Source organism: Bombina bombina, chromosome 5 (genome assembly GCF_027579735.1).
Source record: "Bombina bombina isolate aBomBom1 chromosome 5, aBomBom1.pri, whole genome shotgun sequence".
In the NCBI taxonomy this organism is placed as follows: domain Eukaryota; kingdom Metazoa; phylum Chordata; class Amphibia; order Anura; family Bombinatoridae; genus Bombina; species Bombina bombina.
Window position 1 is genome coordinate 17056265 of NC_069503.1, and position 18873 is coordinate 17075137.

Consider the following 18873-nt stretch of genomic DNA (forward strand, 5'->3'; position numbering starts at 1 on the left):
AACTGCGGTAGATCTATCTAGTAAACTAAGACAGATCTTCAATGACCTGAAAGAAAATATATTATCTTCTCAACAAACCCAAAAGAAATACTATGATCTCAGAAGACGTACTCCTGCTCAAAACGCACCTGGAGATTCAGTCTGGTTATCTACAAAAAAAACCTCAGACTTCAGATACCTAGTAAAAAACTAGGTGGGCTCTTTATAGGACCTTTCCCCATAAAAAAGGTGATCAATCCAAATGCCATAACTTTGGAATTACCTTCATCATTGAAGATTCACCCAACCCTTCACGTCTCACTTCTAAAACCCTACTCTGCAATGAGACAAACAGGAGTTGTTCTTCCCCCAAAAGGTAATATCATTGATACAGATGAATATGAGGTCCATTCCATTCTCGACTCCTGTATAGTCCGTGGTGAGCTTCAATATCTTGTCAGATGGAAAGGATACCTACCCGAGGAAGACACTTGAGAACCGGCTTCAAATATACATGCCCAAAAATTGCTCTCAATTTATCATCGTCGTAACCCTGATCAACCTGGTCTATAAGCTGTGGTTCCGCTTCCTTGGTGATGGGGTCATGTCAGGATTCCTGCTCTGATGTCACTAAACCCCTCCCAACTTCCCTTCTTAACACCTGTGCACCTTTCACCTGGTGCTTAGTATTTTGTCTAGGAGAGTGTATACTACTAAATCCTAAGCTCCTTCTCTACAAGTTTCAAATTCCTATTCCAGAGTTGTTTACCCAGATAATAGCTGAGACCAAGTGAAAATATTACTCTGTCCCGATTGGCATATATCTACAGCCTTTGCCTCTTTCAATCTACTAAACAGCTTATTTGTACTTAAAGATCGCAACTAGGAAAAACTGACAAGCAGCTACTTCCGGTTTCGGCGAAACCACTGCTTTTCATACCTGCTACTCCAGTATTAACACTCACATTCATCATTCAGAGCGTACCAATTTCCTAACATAACTTGTGCTCCCCCCCCATACTCCCATCGGATTATTAGTTAAGCATAAGAAAATGCATCTTATGGAAATTCTATTTTATTGTCTCTATGTCCCCCTTAAATCCCCCCTTGACAAAGGCATTATTTTGAGGGCCCATAGGTGACCCTAGCTTATTATAAGAGGGTAAAGGTTTGTGAGCGGCTTTATTATGAGTTAAAGGGGAAATATGATCATATTTGAAAAATGGATAAATAAGAGGTTTGTTTTTAATATTGTTTGTTAATTACTTACAAGTGTTATTTACTGTTGTTATATCTTCAAAACAGAAAAAGATACAGAGCGCATCCCACTCTAAGTGTAACAGTTTTATTAGAACAAGCATCCAAAGCGAGTAAATCGCACGTACAATGTAAAAGAAATTAAAAAGCAAAATCACTAGTGATGTCGTGAATTGTTCGCCGGCAAATAGTTCCCGGGCGAACATATGCGATGTTCGATCCGCCCCCTATTCGTCATCATTGAGTAAACTTTGACCCTGTATCTCACAGTCTGCAGACACATTACAGCCAATCAGCAGCAGACACTCCCTCCCAGACCCTCCCAGCTCCTGGACAGCAGCTATTTTAGATTCATTCTGATCCTGCATTGTTAGTGAGAGGAGGGACAGTGTAGCTGCTGATGATTTTTTAGGGAAATTGATAGCTAGGCTAGTGTATTCAGTGTCCATTACAGTCCTGAAGAACTCATCTGATCTCTGCTGTTTGGACAGCACCCCAAAAAGCCCTTTTTAGGGCTAGAACATCAGTCATTTTTTTTAATTTTATTTTTTTGCCTGTGTAATTTTGACTGTGAAACATCAGTCTGCTAGTGTAATCTAATTGCAGTTGCCTGCCTGCAGTGCCACCACTCATATCTGTTGTAACAGTAGTGTAAATTTAAAAAAACTAAACTTTTTTGACTGTGAAACATCAGTCTGCTAGTGTAATCTAATAGCAGTTGCCTGCCTGCCAGCATGTGTGCCAGCCCCACTTGCCAACTAGTGCCACCACTCATCTCTGTTGTAACAGTAGTGTAAATATTTTTTTAAAAAACTTTTTTGACTGTGAAACATCAGTCTTCTAGTGTAATCTAATTGCAGTTGCCTGCCGGCCAGCGTGTGTGCCAGGCCCACTTGCTAAGTGCCACCACTCATATCTGTTGTAACAGTAGTGTAAATATTTTTTAAAAAAACTTTTTTTGACTGTGAAACATCAGTCTGTTAGTGTAATCTAATTGAAGTTGCCTGCCTGCCTGCCAGCGTGTGTGCCAGGCCCACTTGCCAAGTTGTGCCACCAATCATATTTGTTATAACAGTATTGTAAATATTTAAAAAATAAAAACTTTTTTGACTGTGAAACATCAGTCTACTAGTGTAATCTAATTGCAGTTGCCTGCCTGCCAGCGTGTGTGCCAGGCCCACTTGCCAAATAGTGCCACCACTCATATTTGTTGTAACAGTAGTGTAAATATTTAAAAAAAAAAACTTTTTTGACTGTGAAACATCAGTTTGCTAGTGTAATCTAATTGCTGTTGCCTGCCTGCCAGCGTGTGTGCCAGGCCCACTTTCCAACTAGTGCCACCACTCATATTTGTTGTAACTGTAGTGTAAATATTTAAAATAAAAACTTTTTTGACTGTGAAACATCAGTCTGCTAGTGTAATCTAATTGCAGTTGCCTGCCTGCCAGCGTGTCTGCCAGGCCCACTTGCCAACTAGTGCCACCACTCATATTTGTTGTAACAGTAGTGTAAATTTAAAAAAAAAAACTTTTTTGACTGTGAAACATAAGTCTGCTAGTGTAATCTAATTGCAGTTGCCTGCCTGCCTGCCAGCGTGTGTGCCAGGCCCACTTGTCAACGAGTGCCACCACTCATATTTGTTATAGCAGTAGTGTAAATATTTTTAAAAAAAAACTTTTTTGACTGTGAAACATCAGTCTGCTAGTGTAATCTAATTGCAGTTGCCTGCCTGCCAGCGTGTGTGCCAGGCCCACTTGCCAACTAGTGCCACCACTCATATTTGTTATAGCAGTAGTGTAAATATTTAAAAAAAAAAAACTTTTTTGACTGTGAAACATCAGTCTGCTAGTGTAATATAATTGCAGTTGCCTGCCTGCCAGCGTGTGTGCCAGGCCCACTTGCCAACTAGTGCCACCACTCATATTTGTTGTAACAGTAGTGTAAATATTTTAAAAAAAAACTTTTTTGACTGTGAAACAACAGTCTGCTAGTGTAATCTAATTGCAGTTGCCTGCCTGCCAGCGTGTGTGCCAGGCCCATTTGCCAACTAGTGCCACCACTCTTATTTGTTGTAACAGTAGTGTAAATATTTAAAATAAAAACTTTTTTGACTGTGAAACATCAGTCTACTAGTGTAATCTAATAGCAGTTGCCTGCCTGCCAGCATGTGTGCCAGGCCCATTTGCCAACTAGTGCCACCACTCTTATTTGTTGTAACAGTAGTGTAAATATTTTAAAAAAAACTTTTTTGACTATGAAACATCAGTCTGCTAGTATAATCTAATTGCAGTTTCCTGCCTGCCAGCGTGTGTGCCAGGCCCACTTGCCAACTAGTGCCACCACTCATATTTGTTGTAACTGTAGTGTAAATATTTAAAAAAAAAAAATTGACTATGAAACATCAGTCTGCTAGTGCAATCGAATTGCAGTTGCCTGCCTGCCAGAGTGTGTGCCAGGCCCACTTGCCAACTAGTGCCACCACTCATATTTGTTATAACAGTAGTGTAAATATTTAAAAAAAAAAATTGACTATGAAACATCAGTCTGCTAGTGCAATCGAATTGCAGTTGCCTGCCTGCCAGAGTGTGTGCCAGGCCCACTAGGCCAACTAGTGCCACCACTCATATTTGTTGTAACAGTAGTGTAAATATTTAAAAAAAAAAAAAATTTGACTGTGAAACATCAGTCTGCTAGTGCAATCGAATTGCAGTTGCCTGCCTGCCTGCCAGCGTGTGTGCCAGGCCCACTTGCCAACTAGTGCCACCAATCATATTTGTTATAACAGTATTGTAAATATTTAAAAAATAAAAACATTTTTGACTGCGAAACATCAGTCTACTAGTGTAATCTAATTGCAGTTGCCTGCCTGCCAGAGTGTGTGCCAGGCCCACTTGCCAACTAGTGCCACCACTCATATTTGTTGTAACAGTAGTGTGAATATTTAAAAAAAAACTTTTTTGACTATGAAACATCAGTTTGCTAGTATAATCTAATTGCAGTTGTCTGCCTGCCAGCGTGTGTGCCAGGCCCACTTGCCAAGTAGTGCCACCATTCATATTTGTTGTAACTGTAGTGTAAATATTTAAAATAAAAACTTTTTTGACTGTGAAACATCAGTCTGCTAAAGTAATCTAATTGCAGCTGCCTGCCTGCCAGCGTGTGTGCCAGGCCCACTTGCCAACTAGTGCCACCACTCATATTTGTTGTAACAGTAGTGTAAATTTTTAAAAAAAACTTTTTTAACTGTGAAACATCAGTCTACTAGTGTAATCTAATTGCAGTTGCCTGCCTGCCAGAGTGTGTGCCAGGCCCACTTGCCAACTAGTGCCACCACTCATATTAGTTGTAACAGTAGTGTAAATATTTAAAAAAAAAAACTTTTTTGAATATGAAACATCAGTTTGCTAGTATAATCTAATTGCAGTTGCCTGCCTGCCAGCGTGTGTGCCAGGCCCACTTGCCAACTAGTGCCACCACTCATATTTGTTGTAACTATAGTGTAAATATTTAAAATAAAAACATTTTTGACTGTGAAACATCAGTCTGCTAAAGTAATCTAATTGCAGTTGCCTGCCTGCCAGCGTGTGTGCCAGGCCCACTTGTCAACTAGTGCCACCACTCATATTTGTTGTAACAGTAGTGTAAATTTAAAAAAAAAAACTTTTTTGACTGTGAAACATCAGTCTGCTAGTGTAATCTAATTGCAGTTGCCTGCCTGCCAGCGTGTGTGCCAGGCCCACTTGTCAACTAGTGCCACCACTCATATTTGTTATAGCAGTAGTGTAAATATTTTAAAAAAAAACTTTTTTGACTGTGAAACATCAGTCTGCTAGTGTAATATAATTGCATTTGCCTGCCTGCCAGCGTGTGTGCCAGGCCGACTTGCCAACTAGTGCCACCAATCATATTTGTTGTAACAGTAGTGTAAATATTTTAAAAAAAAACTTTTTTGACTGTAAAACATCAGTCTGCTAGTGTAATCTAATTGCAGTTGCCTGCCTGCCAGCGTGTGTGCCAGGCCCATTTGCCAACTAGTGCCACCACTCATATTTGTTGTAACAGTAGTGTAAATATTTTTAAAAAAAACTTTTTTGACTGTGAAACATCAGTCTGCTAGTGTAATCTAATTGCAGTTGCCTACCTGCCAGCGTGTGTGCCAGGCCAACTTGTCAACTAGTGCCACCACTCATATTTTTTATAGCAGTAGTGTAAATATTTAAAAAAAAAACTTTTTTGACTGTGAAACATCAGTCTGCTAGTGTAATCTAATTGCAGTTGCCTGCTTGCCAGCGTGTGTGCCAGGCCCACTTGCCAACTAGTGCCACCACTCATATTTGTTATAACAGTAGTGTAAATATTTTTAAAAAAAAAATTTGACTGTGAAACATCAGTCTGCTAGTGTAATCTAATTGCAGTTGCCTGCCTGCCAGCGTGTGTGCCAGGCCCACTTGTCAACTAGTGCCACCACTCATATTTGTTATAGCAGTAGTGTAAATATTTAAAAAAAAAACTTTTTTGACTGTAAAACATCAGTCTGCTAGTGTAATCTAATTGCAGTTGCCTGCCTGCCAGCGTGTGTGCCAGGCCGACTTGCCAACTAGTGCCACCAATCATATTTGTTGTAACAGTAGTGTAAATATTTAAAAAAAAAACTTTTTTGACTGTGAAACATCAGTCTGCTAGTGTAATCTAATTGCAGTTGCCTGCCTGCCTGCCAGCGTGTGTGCCAGGCCCATTTGCCAACTAGTGCCACCACTCATATTTGTTGTAACAGTAGTGTAAATATTTTTTAAAAAAACTTTTTTGACTGTGAAACATCAGTCTGCTAGTGTAATCTAATTGCAGTTGCCTACCTGCCAGCGTGTGTGCCAGGCCCACTTGTCAACTAGTGCCACCACTCATATTTGTTATAGCAGTAGTGTAAATATTTAAAAAAAAAACTTTTTGGACTGTGAAACATCAGTCTGCTAGTGTAATCTAATTGCAGTTGCCTGCTTGCCAGCGTGTGTGCCAGGCCCACTTGCCAACTAGTGCCACCACTCATATTTGTTATAGCAGTAGTGTAAATATTTAAAAAAAAAACTTTTTTGACTGTGAAACATCAGTCTGCTAGTGTCATCTAATTGCAGTTGCCTGCTTGCCAGCGTGTGTGCCAGGCCCACTTGCCAACTAGTGCCACCACTCTTATTTTTTGTAACAGTAGTGTAAATATTTTAAAAAAAAACTTTTTTGACTGTGAAACATCAGTCTGCTAGTGTAATCTAATTGCAGTTGCCTGCCTGCCAGCGTGTGTGCCAGGCCCACTTGTCAACTAGTGCCACCACTCATATTTGTTATAGCAGTAGTGTAAATATTTTTAAAAAAAACTTTTTTGACTGTGAAACATCAGTCTGCTAGTGTAATATAATTGCAGTTGCCTGCCTGCCAGCGTGTGTGCCAGGCCCACTTGCCAACTAGTGCCACCACTCATATTAGTTGTAACAGTAGTGTAAATATTTAAAAAAAAAAAAACTTTTTTGACTGTGAAACATGTCTGCTATTTAATCTAATTGCAGTTGCTTGCCTGCCAGCGTGTGTGCCAGGACCAATTGGCAACTAGTGTCACCACTCATATGTGTTGTAACAGTAGTGTAAATATTTAAAAAAAAAACTTTTTTGACTGTGAAACATCAGTCTGCTAGTGTAATCTAATTGCATTTGCCTGCCTGCCAGCGTGTGTGCCAGGCCCACTTGTCAACTAGTGCCACCACTCATATTTGTTATAGCAGTAGTGTAAATATTTAAAAAAAAAACTTTTTTGACTGTGAAACATCAGTCTGCTAGTGTAATCTAATTGCAGTTGCCTGCCTGCCAGCGTGTGTGCCAGGCCCACTTGCCAACTAGTGCCACCACTCATATTAGTTGTAACAGTAGTGTAAATATTTAAAAAAAAAAACTTTTTTGACTGTGAAAAATCAGTCTGCTAGTTTAATCTAATTGCAGTTGCTTGCCTGCCAGCGTGTGTGCCAGGACCTATTGGCAACTAGTGCCAACACTCATATTTGTTGTAACAGTACTGTAAATATTTAAAAAAAAAACTTTTTTGACTGAGAAACATCAGTCTGCTAGTGTAATCTAATTGCAGTTGCCTGCCTGCCAGCGTGTGTGCCAGGCCCATTTACCAACTAGTGCCACCACTCATATTTGTTGTAACAGTAGTGTAAATTTTTTTTTAAAAAAACTTTTTTGACTGTGAAACATCAGTCTGCTAATGTAATCTAATTGCAGTTGCCTGCCTGCCAGCGTGTGTGCCAGGCCCACTTGCCAACTAGTGCCACCACTCATATTTGTTGTAACAGTAGTGTAATTTTTAAAAAAAAAAACTTTTTTGACTGTGAAACATCAGTCTGCTAATGTAATCTAATTGCAGTTGCCTGCCTGCCAGCGTGTGTGCCAGGCCCACTTGCCAACTAGTGCCACCATTCATATTTGATATAACAGTAGTGTAAATATTTAAAAAAAAAACTTTTTTGACTGTGAAACATCAGTCTGCTAGTGTAATCTAATTGCAGTTGCCTGCCTGCCAGCGTGTGTGCCAGGCCCACTTGTCAACTAGTGCCACCACTCATATTTGTTATAGCAGTAGTGTAAATATTTTAAAAAAAAACTTTTTTGACTGTGAAACATCAGTCTGCTAGTGTAATCTAATTGCAGTTGCCTGCCTGCCAGCGTGTGTGCCAGGCCCACTTGTCAACTAGTGCCACCACTCATATTTGTTATAGCAGTAGTGTAAATATTTAAAAAAAAAACTTTTTTGACTGTGAAACATCAGTCTGCTAGTGTAATCTAATTGCAGTTGCCTGCCTGCCAGCGTGTGTGCCAGGCCCACTTGCCAACTAGTGCCACCACTCATATTAGTTGTAACAGTAGTGTAAATATAAAAAAAAAAAACTTTTTTGACTGTTAAAAATCAGTCTGCTAGTTTAATCTAATTGCAGTTGCTTGCCTGCCAGCGTGTGTGCCAGGACCTATTGCCAACTAGTGCCACCACTCATATTTGTTGTAACAGTAGTGTAAATATTTTTAAAAAAATCTTTTTGACTGTGAAACATCAGTCTGCTAGTGTAATCTAATTGCAGTTGCCTGCCTGCCAGCGTGTGTGCCAGGCCCATTTGCCAACTAGTGCCACCACTCATATTTGTTGTAACAGTAGTGTAAATATTTAAAAAAAAAACTTTTTTGACTGTGAAACATCAGTCTGCTAGTGTAATCTAATTGCAGTTGCCTGCCTGCCAGATTGTGTGCCAGGCCCACTTGCCAACTAGTGCCACCACTCATATTTGTTGTAACTGTAGTGTAAATATTTAAAAAAAAACTTTTTTGACTGTGAAACATCAGTCTGCTAGTGTAATCTAATTGCAGTTGCCTGCCTGCCAGCGTGTGTGCCAGGCCCACTTGCCAACTGATGCCACCACTCATATTTGTTGTAACAGTAGTGTAAATTTTTTTTAAAAAAATTTTTTGACTGTGAAACATCAGTCTGCTAATGTAATCTAATTGCAGATGCCTGCCTGCCAGAGTGTGTGCCAGGCCCACTTGCCAACTAGTGCCACCACTCATATTTGTTGTAACAGTAGTGTAAATATTTAAAAAAAAACTTTTTTGACAGTGAAAAATCAGTCTGCTAGTGTAATCTAATTGCAGTTGCCTGCCTGCCAGCGTGTGTGCCAGGCCCACTTGTCAACTAGTGCCACAACTCATATTTGTTATAGCAGTAGTGTAAATATTTTTAAAAAAAAACTTTTTTGACTGTGAAAAATCAGTCTGCTAGTGTAATCTAATTGCAGTTGCCTGCCTGCCAGCGTGTGTGCCAGGCCCACTTGTCAACTAGTGCCACAACTCATATTTGTTATAGCAGTAGTGTAAATATTTAAAAAAAAAAACTTTTTTGACTGTGAAACATCAGTCTGCTAATGTAATCTAATTGCAGTTGCCTGCCTGCCAGCGTGTGTGCCAGGCCCACTTGCCAACTAGTGACACCACTCATATTTGTTGTAACAGTAGTGTAAATATTTAAAAAAAAATTGACTATGAAACATCAGTCTGCTAGTGCAATCGAATTGCAGTTGCCTGCCTGCCAGAGTGTGTGCCAGGCCCACTTGCCAACTAGTGCCACCACTCATATTTGTTGTAACAGTAGGGTAAATATTTAAAAAAAAAAAAAATTGACTGTGAAACATCAGTCTGCTAGTGCAATCGAATTGCAGTTGCCTGCCTGCCAGCGTGTGTGCCAGGCCCACTTGCCAACTAGTGCCACCATTCATATTTGTTATAACAGTATTGTAAATATTTAAAAAATAAAAACATTTTTGACTGTGAAACATCAGTCTACTAGTGTAATCTAATTGCAGTTGCCTGCCTGCCAGAGTGTGTGCCAGGCCCACTTGCCAACTAGTGACACCACTCATATTTGTTGTAACAGTAGTGTAAATATTTTAAAAAAAACTTTTTTGACTATGAAACATCAGTTTGCTAATGTAATCTAATTGCAGATGCCTGCCTGCCAGAGTGTGTGCCAGGCCCACTTGCCAACTAGTGCCACCACTCATATTTGTTGTAACAGTAGTGTAAATATTTTAAAAAAACTTTTTTGACAGTGAAAAATCAGTCTGCTAGTGTAATCTAATTGCAGTTGCCTGCCTGCCAGCGTGTGTGCCAGGCCCACTTGTCAACTAGTGCCACAACTCATATTTGTTATAGCAGTAGTGTAAATATTTTTTAAAAAAAACTTTTTTGACTGTGAAAAATCAGTCTGCTAGTTTAATCTAATTGCAGTTGCTTGCCTGCCAGCGTGTGTGCCAGGACCTATTGGCAACTAGTGCCACCACTCATATTTGTTGTAACAGTAGTGTAAATATTTTTTAAAAAAACTTTTTGACTGTGAAACATCAGTCTGCTAGTGTAATCTAATTGCAGTTGCCTGCCTGCCAGCGTGTGTGCCAGGCCCATTTGCCAACTAGTGCCACCACTCATATTTGTTGTAACAGTAGTGTAAATATTTAAAAAAAAAAACTTTTTTGACTGTGAAAAATCAGTCTGCTAGTTTAATCTAATTGCAGTTGCTTGCCTGCCAGCGTGTGTGCCAGGACCTATTGGCAACTAGTGCCAACACTCATATTTGTTGTAACAGTACTGTAAATATTTAAAAAAAAAACTTTTTTGACTGAGAAACATCAGTCTGCTAGTGTAATCTAATTGCAGTTGCCTGCCTGCCAGCGTGTGTGCCAGGCCCATTTACCAACTAGTGCCACCACTCATATTTGTTGTAACAGTAGTGTAAATTTTTTTTTAAAAAAACTTTTTTGACTGTGAAACATCAGTCTGCTAATGTAATCTAATTGCAGTTGCCTGCCTGCCAGCGTGTGTGCCAGGCCCACTTGCCAACTAGTGCCACCACTCATATTTGTTGTAACAGTAGTGTAATTTTTAAAAAAAAAAACTTTTTTGACTGTGAAACATCAGTCTGCTAATGTAATCTAATTGCAGTTGCCTGCCTGCCAGCGTGTGTGCCAGGCCCACTTGCCAACTAGTGCCACCACTCATATTTGTTATAACAGTAGTGTAAATATTTAAAAAAAAAACTTTTTTGACTGTGAAACATCAGTCTGCTAGTGTAATCTAATTGCAGTTGCCTGCCTGCCAGCGTGTGTGCCAGGCCCACTTGTCAACTAGTGCCACCACTCATATTTGTTATAGCAGTAGTGTAAATATTTTAAAAAAAAACTTTTTTGACTGTGAAACATCAGTCTGCTAGTGTAATCTAATTGCAGTTGCCTGCCTGCCAGCGTGTGTGCCAGGCCCACTTGTCAACTAGTGCCACCACTCATATTTGTTATAGCAGTAGTGTAAATATTTAAAAAAAAAACTTTTTTGACTGTGAAACATCAGTCTGCTAGTGTAATCTAATTGCAGTTGCCTGCCTGCCAGCGTGTGTGCCAGGCCCACTTGCCAACTAGTGCCACCACTCATATTAGTTGTAACAGTAGTGTAAATATAAAAAAAAAAAACTTTTTTGACTGTGAAAAATCAGTCTGCTAGTTTAATCTAATTGCAGTTGCTTGCCTGCCAGCGTGTGTGCCAGGACCTATTGCCAACTAGTGCCACCACTCATATTTGTTGTAACAGTAGTGTAAATATTTTTAAAAAAATCTTTTTGACTGTGAAACATCAGTCTGCTAGTGTAATCTAATTGCAGTTGCCTGCCTGCCAGCGTGTGTGCCAGGCCCATTTGCCAACTAGTGCCACCACTCATATTTGTTGTAACAGTAGTGTAAATATTTAAAAAAAAAACTTTTTTGACTGTGAAACATCAGTCTGCTAGTGTAATCTAATTGCAGTTGCCTGCCTGCCAGATTGTGTGCCAGGCCCACTTGCCAACTAGTGCCACCACTCATATTTGTTGTAACTGTAGTGTAAATATTTAAAAAAAAACTTTTTTGACTGTGAAACATCAGTCTGCTAGTGTAATCTAATTGCAGTTGCCTGCCTGCCAGCGTGTGTGCCAGGCCCACTTGCCAACTGATGCCACCACTCATATTTGTTGTAACAGTAGTGTAAATTTTTTTTAAAAAAATTTTTTGACTGTGAAACATCAGTCTGCTAATGTAATCTAATTGCAGATGCCTGCCTGCCAGAGTGTGTGCCAGGCCCACTTGCCAACTAGTGCCACCACTCATATTTGTTGTAACAGTAGTGTAAATATTTAAAAAAAAACTTTTTTGACAGTGAAAAATCAGTCTGCTAGTGTAATCTAATTGCAGTTGCCTGCCTGCCAGCGTGTGTGCCAGGCCCACTTGTCAACTAGTGCCACAACTCATATTTGTTATAGCAGTAGTGTAAATATTTTAAAAAAAAAACTTTTTTGACTGTGAAAAATCAGTCTGCTAGTGTAATCTAATTGCAGTTGCCTGCCTGCCAGCGTGTGTGCCAGGCCCACTTGTCAACTAGTGCCACAACTCATATTTGTTATAGCAGTAGTGTAAATATTTAAAAAAAAAAACTTTTTTGACTGTGAAACATCAGTCTGCTAATGTAATCTAATTGCAGTTGCCTGCCTGCCAGCGTGTGTGCCAGGCCCACTTGCCAACTAGTGACACCACTCATATTTGTTGTAACAGTAGTGTAAATATTTAAAAAAAAATTGACTATGAAACATCAGTCTGCTAGTGCAATCGAATTGCAGTTGCCTGCCTGCCAGAGTGTGTGCCAGGCCCACTTGCCAACTAGTGCCACCACTCATATTTGTTGTAACAGTAGGGTAAATATTTAAAAAAAAAAAAAATTGACTGTGAAACATCAGTCTGCTAGTGCAATCGAATTGCAGTTGCCTGCCTGCCAGCGTGTGTGCCAGGCCCACTTGCCAACTAGTGCCACCATTCATATTTGTTATAACAGTATTGTAAATATTTAAAAAATAAAAACATTTTTGACTGTGAAACATCAGTCTACTAGTGTAATCTAATTGCAGTTGCCTGCCTGCCAGAGTGTGTGCCAGGCCCACTTGCCAACTAGTGACACCACTCATATTTGTTGTAACAGTAGTGTAAATATTTTAAAAAAAACTTTTTTGACTATGAAACATCAGTTTGCTAATGTAATCTAATTGCAGATGCCTGCCTGCCAGAGTGTGTGCCAGGCCCACTTGCCAACTAGTGCCACCACTCATATTTGTTGTAACAGTAGTGTAAATATTTTAAAAAAACTTTTTTGACAGTGAAAAATCAGTCTGCTAGTGTAATCTAATTGCAGTTGCCTGCCTGCCAGCGTGTGTGCCAGGCCCACTTGTCAACTAGTGCCACAACTCATATTTGTTATAGCAGTAGTGTAAATATTTTTTAAAAAAAACTTTTTTGACTGTGAAAAATCAGTCTGCTAGTTTAATCTAATTGCAGTTGCCTGCCTGCCGGCGTGTGTGCCAGGACCTATTGGCAACTAGTGCCACCACTCATATTTGTTGTAACAGTAGTGTAAATATTTTTTAAAAAAACTTTTTGACTGTGAAACATCAGTCTGCTAGTGTAATCTAATTGCAGTTGCCTGCCTGCCAGCGTGTGTGCCAGGCCCATTTGCCAACTAGTGCCACCACTCATATTTGTTGTAACAGTAGTGTAAATATTTTAAAAAAAAACTTTTTTGACTGTGAAACATCAGTCTGCTAGTGTAATCTAATTGCAGTTGCCTGCCTGCCAGATTGTGTGCCAGGCCCACTTGCCAACTAGTGCCACCACTAATATTTGTTGTAACTGTAGTGTAAATATTTAAAAAAAAACTTTTTTGACTGTGAAACATCAGTCTGCTAGTGTAATCTAATTGCAGTTGCCTGCCTGCCAGCGTGTGTGCCAGGCCCACTTGCCAACTGATGCCACCACTCATATTTGTTGTAACAGTAGTGTAAATTTTTTTTAAATTTTTTTTTTGACTGTGAAACATCAGTCTGCTAATGTAATCTAATTGCAGTTGCCTGCCTGCCAGAGTGTGTGCCAGGCCCACTTGCCAACTAGTGCCACCACTCATATTTGTTGTAACAGTAGTGTAAATATTTAAAAAAAAACTTTTTTGACAGTGAAAAATCAGTCGGCTAGTTTAATCTAATTGCAGTTGCCTGCCTGCCAGCGTGTGTGCCAGGCCCACTTGTCATCTAGTGCCACAACTCATATTTGTTATAGCAGTAGTGTAAATATTTAAAAAAAAAACTTTTTTGACTGTGAAACATCAGTCTGCTAATGTAATCTAATTGCAGTTGCCTGCCTGCCAGCGTGTGTGCCAGGCCCACTTGCCAACTAGTGACACCACTCATATTTGTTGTAACAGTAGTGTAAATATTTTAAAAAAAATTGACTATGAAACATCAGTCTGCTAGTGCAATCGAATTGCAGTTGCCTGCCTGCCAGAGTGTGTGCCAGGCCCACTTGCCAACTAGTGCCACCACTCATATTTGTTGTAACAGTAGGGTAAATATTTAAAAAAAAAAAAATTGACTGTGAAACATCAGTCTGCTAGTGCAATCGAATTGCAGTTGCCTGCCTGCCAGCGTGTGTGCCAGGCCCACTTGCCAACTAGTGCCACCAATCATATTTGTTATAACAGTATTGTAAATATTTAAAAAATAAAAACATTTTTGACTGTGAAACATCAGTCTACTAGTGTAATCTAATTGCAGTTGCCTGCCTGCCAGAGTGTGTGCCAGGCCCACTTGCCAACTAGTGCCACCACTCATATTTGTTGTAACAGTAGTGTAAATTTAAAAAAAAAAAACTTTTTTGACTGTGAAACATCAGTCTGCTAGTGTAATCTAATTGCAGTTGCCTGCCTGCCAGCGTGTGTGCCAGGCCCACATGCCAACTAGTGCCACAACTCATATTTGTTGTAACAGTAGTGTAAATATTTTTTTAAAAAAAATTGACTATGAAACATCAGTCTGCTAGTGCAATCGAATTGCAGTTGCCTGCCTGCCAGCGTGTGTGCCAGGCCCACTTGCCAACTAGTGCCACCAATCATATTTGTTATAACAGTATTGTAAATATTTAAAAAATAAAAACATTTTTGACTGTGAAACATCAGTCTACTAGTGTAATCTAATTGCAGTTGCCTGCCTGCCAGAGTGTGTGCCAGGCCCACTTGCCAACTAGTGCCACCACTCATATTTGTTGTAACAGTAGTGTAAATATTTTAAAAAAAACTTTTTTGACTATGAAACATCAGTCTGCTAAAGTAATCTAATTGCAGTTGCCTGCCTGCCAGCGTGTGTGCCAGGCCCACTTGCCAACTAGTGCCACCACTCATATTTGTTGTAACAGTAGTGTAAATTTAAAAAAAAAAAAACTTTTTTGACTGTGAAACATCAGTCTGCTAAAGTAATCTAATTGCAGTTGCCTGCCTGCCAGCGTGTGTGCCAGGCCCACTTGCCAACTAGTGCCACCACTCATATTTGTTGTAACAGTAGTGTAAATTTAAAAAAAAAAAACTTTTTTGACTGTGAAACATCAGTCTGCTAGTGTAATCTAATTGCAGTTGCCTGCCTGCCAGCGTGTGTGCCAGGCCCACTTGCCAACTAGTGCCACCACTCATATTTGTTGTAACAGTAGTGTAAATATTTTTTAAAAAAAAATTGACTATGAAACATCAGTCTGCTAGTGCAATCGAATTGCAGTTGCCTGCCTGCCAGCGTGTGTGCCAGGCCCACTTGCCAACTAGTGCCACCACTCATATTTGTTGTAACAGTAGTGTAAATATTTAAATAAAAAAAATTGACTGTGAAACATCAGTCTGCTAGTGCAATCGAATTGCAGTTGCCTGCCTGCCAGCGTGTGTGCCAGTAGTGTAAATTTAAAAAAAAAAACTTTTTTGACTGTGAAACATCAGTCTGCTAGTGTAATCTAATTGCAGTTGCCTCCCTGAAAGATTGTGTGCCAGGCCCACTTGCAAACTAGTGCCACCTCTCATATTTGTTGTAACTGTAGTGTAAATATTTAAAAAAAAAAACTTTTTTGACTGTGAAAAATCAGTCTGCTAGTGTAATCTAATTGCAGTTGCCTGCCTGCCAGCGTGTGTGCCAGGCCCACTTGCCAACTAGTGCCACCACTCATATTTGTTGTAACAGTAGTGTAAATATTTAAAAAAAAAACTTTTTTGACTGTGAAAAATCAGTCTGCTAGTGTAATCTAATTGCAGTTGCCTGCCTGCCAGCGTGTGTGCCAGGCCCACTTGTCAACTAGTGCCACAACTCATATTTGTTATAGCAGTAGTGTAAATATTTTAAAAAAAAAACTTTTTTGACTGTGAAACATCAGTCTGCTAGTGTAATATAATTGCAGTTGACTGCCTGCCAGCATGTGTGCCAGGCCCACTTGCCAACTAGTGCCACAACTCATATTTGTTGTAACAGTAGTGTAAATATTTAAAAAATAAAAACTTTTTTGACTGTGAAACATCAGTCTGCTAATGTAATCTAATTGCAGTTGCCTGCCTGCCAGCGTGTGTGCCAGGCCCACTTGCCAACTAGTGACACCACTCATATTTGTTGTAACAGTAGTGTAAATATTTAAAAAAAAATTGACTATGAAACATCAGTCTGCTAGTGCAATCGAATTGCAGTTGCCTGCCTGCCAGAGTGTGTGCCAGGCCCACTTGCCAACTAGTGCCACCACTCATATTTGTTGTAACAGTAGGGTAAATATTTAAAAAAAAAAAAAATTGACTGTGAAACATCAGTCTGCTAGTGCAATCGAATTGCAGTTGCCTGCCTGCCAGCGTGTGTGCCAGGCCCACTTGCCAACTAGTGCCACCAATCATATTTGTTATAACAGTATTGTAAATATTTAAAAAAAAAAACTTTTTTGACTGTGAAAAATCAGTCTGCTAGTTTAATCTAATTGCAGTTGCTTGCCTGCCAGCGTGTGTGCCAGGACCTATTGGCAACTAGTGCCAACACTCATATTTGTTGTAACAGTACTGTAAATATTTAAAAAAAAAACTTTTTTGACTGAGAAACATCAGTCTGCTAGTGTAATCTAATTGCAGTTGCCTGCCTGCCAGCGTGTGTGCCAGGCCCATTTACCAACTAGTGCCACCACTCATATTTGTTGTAACAGTAGTGTAAATTTTTTTTAAAAAAACTTTTTTGACTGTGAAACATCAGTCTGCTAATGTAATCTAATTGCAGTTGCCTGCCTGCCAGCGTGTGTGCCAGGCCCACTTGCCAACTAGTGCCACCACTCATATTTGTTGTAACAGTAGTGTAATTTTTTAAAAAAAAAACTTTTTTGACTGTGAAACATCAGTCTGCTAATGTAATCTAATTGCAGTTGCCTGCCTGCCAGCGTGTGTGCCAGGCCCACTTGCCAACTAGTGCCACCACTCATATTTGTTATAACAGTAGTGTAAATATTTAAAAAAAAAACTTTTTTGACTGTGAAACATCAGTCTGCTAGTGTAATCTAATTGCAGTTGCCTGCCTGCCAGCGTGTGTGCCAGGCCCACTTGTCAACTAGTGCCACCACTCATATTTGTTATAGCAGTAGTGTAAATATTTTAAAAAAAAACTTTTTTGACTGTGAAACATCAGTCTGCTAGTGTAATCTAATTGCAGTTGCCTGCCTGCCAGCGTGTGTGCCAGGCCCACTTGTCAACTAGTGCCACCACTCATATTTGTTATAGCAGTAGTGTAAATATTTAAAAAAAAAACTTTTTTGACTGTGAAACATCAGTCTGCTAGTGTAATCTAATTGCAGTTGCCTGCCTGCCAGCGTGTGTGCCAGGCCCACTTGCCAACTAGTGCCACCACTCATATTAGTTGTAACAGTAGTGTAAATATAAAAAAAAAAAACTTTTTTGACTGTGAAAAATCAGTCTGCTAGTTTAATCTAATTGCAGTTGCTTGCCTGCCAGCGTGTGTGCCAGGACCTATTGCCAACTAGTGCCACCACTCATATTTGTTGTAACAGTAGTGTAAATATTTTTAAAAAAATCTTTTTGACTGTGAAACATCAGTCTGCTAGTGTAATCTAATTGCAGTTGCCTGCCTGCCAGCGTGTGTGCCAGGCCCATTTGCCAACTAGTGCCACCACTCATATTTGTTGTAACAGTAGTGTAAATATTTAAAAAAAAAACTTTTTTGACTGTGAAACATCAGTCTGCTAGTGTAATCTAATTGCAGTTGCCTGCCTGCCAGATTGTGTGCCAGGCCCACTTGCCAACTAGTGCCACCACTCATATTTGTTGTAACTGTAGTGTAAATATTTAAAAAAAAACTTTTTTGACTGTGAAACATCAGTCTGCTAGTGTAATCTAATTGCAGTTGCCTGCCTGCCAGCGTGTGTGCCAGGCCCACTTGCCAACTGATGCCACCACTCATATTTGTTGTAACAGTAGTGTAAATTTTTTTAAAAAAATTTTTTGACTGTGAAACATCAGTCTGCTAATGTAATCTAATTGCAGATGCCTGCCTGCCAGAGTGTGTGCCAGGCCCACTTGCCAACTAGTGCCACCACTCATATTTGTTGTAACAGTAGTGTAAATATTTAAAAAAAAACTTTTTTGACAGTGAAAAATCAGTCTGCTAGTGTAATCTAATTGCAGTTGCCTGCCTGCCAGCGTGTGTGCCAGGCCCACTTGTCAACTAGTGCCACAACTCATATTTGTTATAGCAGTAGTGTAAATATTTTAAAAAAAAAACTTTTTTGACTGTGAAAAATCAGTCTGCTAGTGTAATCTAATTGCAGTTGCCTGCCTGCCAGCGTGTGTGCCAGGCCCACTTGTCAACTAGTGCCACAACTCATATTTGTTATAGCAGTAGTGTAAATATTTAAAAAAAAAAACTTTTTTGACTGTGAAACATCAGTCTGCTAATGTAATCTAATTGCAGTTGCCTGCCTGCCAGCGTGTGTGCCAGGCCCACTTGCCAACTAGTGACACCACTCATATTTGTTGTAACAGTAGTGTAAATATTTAAAAAAAAATTGACTATGAAACATCAGTCTGCTAGTGCAATCGAATTGCAGTTGCCTGCCTGCCAGAGTGTGTGCCAGGCCCACTTGCCAACTAGTGCCACCATTCATATTTGTTATAACAGTATTGTAAATATTTAAAAAATAAAAACAT